The 4,373-nt window shown below is 40.0% G+C and overlaps 1 protein-coding gene across 1 annotated transcript in view; it reads left to right on the top strand.

The window, feature by feature from the left end:
* The window catches only part of SCAF8 (SR-related CTD associated factor 8), a 156,827-nt gene extending 154,209 nt beyond the window's left edge, over positions 1 to 2,618 (top strand). Inside the window, exon 21 of the mRNA XM_015620706.3 lies at positions 2,543 to 2,618. The gene's annotated coding sequence lies outside the window, so the exon portion shown is untranslated. The remainder of the gene's footprint in view (positions 1 to 2,542) is intronic.
* The last annotated feature ends 1,755 nt before the right edge of the window (positions 2,619 to 4,373 follow it).

The raw sequence follows: 4,373 nt of genomic DNA, 5'->3' as shown, positions 1-4,373 counted from the left end.
TTTTTTTGTTTTTTAAGATTGATTCCTTCAGAAGTGCTTTGCCCTTAATAGAAGTTTAATGGGAATTGTTGGTATTAAAGAGATTTTGGGGAAAAGAAAAAGAGAGGAGTGTTGTGAGGTCACTGGCATAAGATGTCCATTTCCTCCTAACCTCCTAGAAAAAGATATTTGAATGTGTAAAGGTCTGTATGTATGGAGCAATATTCTACCCTATAGATTTTTCTTATGTTAAGCCTTATTATTCAAGACTCTGCAGATCCAGGGAGATGGGTATTGCAGATCTGGCAGAGTGTTGCTGGGAAGTTTGTATTCACCATGGCAAACTTCCTTCAGTATTTGATGGACTGCTTGTGGGGGAGCACCATGACCTCCCTAAGAGGTAGCTTACTGGGAGAGCTGGAATCACTTCAAAAAACTTGGCCCTCTACCCTGGCCAGGAAGTTTTCTTCAAACAGAGCAGGGCATCTTCCTTAATAAGTGTTCAAGTAAGACCTGACTGGTAAGGAGGGACTCTTAAGATACTTCGCCATAAATCAGTTCTGTTGTATCAGAAGTAGTATACCATCTGCCTGCTATAAACGTTGTGTTCTTGTTTCTGCCTGTTCCAATAAAGATAGAAATGTTTTAGATGTACATTTACAAATCTGTGATGACTGAGTACTGTGAGATCACCCTGGCTGTATTAATAACAGCTAGCTGCATTCCCCTATATTTATGGGCCAGCAAAAATCCAGGAGGGTGAGGTTTGGCCTTGAGGGCAGAGTTTAACTCTGCATTGTTGAAATTACATGTATATCCTGACACAGATCTTACACTTAGCTCTGTACTAGGTGTCACTCTATCAAACCATTAGTAAAGGAGACATGTCTGTGAAGATCTGGAAATGTGGTTCTGGCCTGAAAGGAAAATGCTCAAGCAGCACTCTTCAGTGAGCTGGAACATGGGAAGAAAAAGGGCACTTTTCAGGTCAGGGATTTTGCAGATGAGAGCAAGCTATTGCCCCAGGTTTTGAGTCTTAGATGCTGGTGCACAGGAACTGAACCCCATGGTGAAGGAAGCCCTGTGTGGCTTTGAGGAGTGGAGCCATGCTGTGCCATTGTGCAGGAAAAGGAAGTATGACAAAAAACAAAGTTTGGGCAAGGTAGCAGTGCTGTGAACTTTGGGAAAGATGGTATCTGTGGCACATGGATCATGGCAGTGTTATCTGAATGCCATAATCATGGCACTAGCAGCCTTGTCCTGCAGCTCTTGGCTCTGTGTTACAGCCGTGACTAGGTGGGCTGTGGTGGTCTGATGTTCTATGTAGATAGATACACCTTCCCCCACCAGCAAAGCTGGTCTGTGTACTATATTTGGAGTTTAACAAGTAGTTTTTTTGGTGTAACAGCAAAGAATTATTAGTTGCTTTTCATTAGTTACATTTTATTACTCACATTTCCTCTTGGGTGTAACTTGCAGCCTGATACTGTTTTTTGTTTTGCTGGCCCACTGTTAATTCATCCATTTTGTATGGTGGTTTTGCAGCTTGTATTATTTGCTATTTTGTTTGCATTTTATTTTAATGGAGCAGCCTTTATTTTCAGTGAAGTCAGTTTAGGGCTTTGCTCTAACTCCACTGTCTTTGGAAGCATGAGTATGATAAAATTCTTGTGTTAGTTTTAATTATGCTATATGTCAGCTTAACCATTGTCAATATCAGGATATTTTTATGACAAGGTGCTTTGTGCTGTGAAGAAGCTGTTTAAAATCAGCTGTGCCAATTTGAACATTAGAGAAAATATTATAATACAGTCTGACACTTTGCAGAATGAAAATGACAGACTTTGTAGAGCATGAAGTTCTCCTTGCCAGCTTTTGGGAGCTCAGTTTGTCACTCTACTTGTTCAGTGAGCATACAATGAGGATGGCTGGTGTCTGTCTAAGCATTTTCAGGTGATGTGGGAAAAAGAGCAGCTGGTTGCTCCACATCAGTCTTCTCAAAAGCAGTGGCTGGCTTTTCAGAGCCTGGCTTGGTTGGTGCAAGAGAACTTCATGGGAGGTCTTTATACCTGATGTGCAGATATTTTGCAGAGGTCCTGACTGGGATTTGATAGAAGCTTTAAACATGAACATGTGGAAACAGGCAATCCTATTGTGGTACAGGCACAGTTTGTGCTTAGGGCCACCACTGTAGAAAAGGGACTGTGATGGTACTGGCCTGTGTCAAGCCACCTTTCTGGGTTGAGTGTTTCCTAGATGGAAACCTGGACAGCTTAACAACAGCTCTTCTTGAAGCACATGGTTGTAATGTGTTGTTTTACTGGCTTCTATTTTCCATTTGTATGTAGAAAGAAGTTTTTAGCTGTGAGCAGTCAGTGCAGAATGCATAAGTGAGGGATGAACTGAGTGGAGACGTTCCTAGCTGGTTTTTTTTTGCATGAGAGCTGTTGGCTTGTTTATAGGAAAGGCTAGTGATGTAGTTGGCAGTGGTTCAGAACAAACCTTAATTCTATTTTCTGTATCTAGGGATACAAGTGTTAACAAAACAATTTTTGTTTTTCAGATTGCCAGTGCTACAAAAATAGGGACTTCCAGTAAGAAGTTCTTCAGCTTGTGAAGCCACAAGGACACCTCACCCCCCTTCTGTGCTTTCACTCATGATGCAGAGGGAAAGAAGACATTTAGAGAGCAAATAAATTATGCAAGGTTTGTTTGTTTTTATTTTCTTGGTTTGTTTATTTCTGAGTGGGTCAATTGCATTATGAGACATAATAGGCCAAGATCCAGATAGAACCAGGTTAAATTTTGTTTTAGTCCCTGGTTCTTAAGGTTTCATATTGTTTGGGTGTTTTTGAGGCTTTAGAATCAACCAATAGAGAACATCAGCACAGGGGAAAATGTAGGCTATGTGAACTGTTTCTTTCAAGGCATTAATCCAAATTTTAATTCCTGTGACTTCAAAATAGGTTGTATTTACAAAACTTCAGTCCAGACAAGCCTCCAAATCTGTAAATAGCAGAGATGCAGTTTTCTATACTTAGCAGGAAAAGGGATGTTATGATGTGGTAAATTTATCAAAGGAGAGGGAATGGATAAGCAGTTTCTGATGTAGAGTGCATTGTTCCAGAATTAGACAGAAAATTATCAGAAAAGAGAGCCCTACTCTTGATGTCTCACCAGTATAATTCCAGAGATCATCAGATGTCTGTCTGCTGTAGTTAGAAATGCTGTGAACAGCATGAGAGAGGTGCTTTGGTTGAGGGTTTGAAAGACCTGGTGCATCTGACCTTATGATAGGGCAAATTTCCTCCATCCTGTTTAGTTTTGTCATCTGAAATGAAGGAGTTGCTTTAGAGATTTTAAAAGACTTAATCATGATGTTTTGTAAACAGGTGATGAGAACGTTTATCCAGATTTTCATAATTTTTAATTGCTTCAGCATTTTTTGCTGTTACTAACAGAAGCTTCACGTTGTTGTCAATACCATGCTATCTACTGCACCAGGTATTCTGCTAGTTATCACGAAATCCAGACTTGTTTGGACTCTGTAGCAGGACCCCACTGCACAGCCCTGACAAAGCTGCCTTTTTGGAAGTTTAGGCCTATGGGCAGTTGGCACATCACAGGGAAGGAAAATGGTTAGACCTCAACACGTCCTGTTCCTTCTCGTTCCCCAGGAGTTTGTCCAATGTCATCACATCCACTGGCAAGGGATGCAGTTTCAGAGGGATTTGGTTTCATTCCATGCTAGGACAGAATTGTTTTTTCTCTCCTGACAAAATACTTCGGGGCAAAATTGTGTTGAGTAAACAAGGGGAATCTGTTGCAGAGTTACAGGTTTTTTTCCCCTGGTGGACACGTACCAGGCAGGTGATTATTAGACCTGATTGTTATACAGTATTCAAACACTTACAAATAAATACCTGTGTATTCAGTTTACTTTATCATCTCTTTCAAAATCTACATTTTGTAACAACTTAGAGTTTTACCATCTGCAAGGGATTTAGGGCACTGATGCCACAGAAGTTAATATGCACAAACTCTGCATATGCTGTTGTTTGGCCAGTGAAGTATTTGGCCTATTCTTCTCTAAAACAGCCTATTTTTTATTTTTAGTACCAGTTTATACATTCAGGATATATTATAAAATTAAAATGGATTTGGAGGTGTGCTCAGTGATCTGCTGAGCATGATTGCAATAGGTCTAGAAGGTCTTCTGAATTCTGGAGTTTCCCTTTTCAAAAAGGTAAAGTAATATAAAGAAACAACTCAAAAATAGTCAACTTGTAACTGATTTGTATAAAAGGACAGCTGTGAAACTGTGCCATTGATTGATAGAATTAGATTTACTATTCCAGTGTGTTGTGCCATTCTTTATTGCCATAGGTTAAAAG

Source organism: Parus major, chromosome 3, assembly GCF_001522545.3.
Source record: "Parus major isolate Abel chromosome 3, Parus_major1.1, whole genome shotgun sequence".
In the NCBI taxonomy this organism is placed as follows: Eukaryota; Metazoa; Chordata; class Aves; order Passeriformes; family Paridae; genus Parus; species Parus major.
Note: the sequence above shows the minus strand (reverse complement) of the source record. Positions and strands in the feature narration are given on the sequence as shown.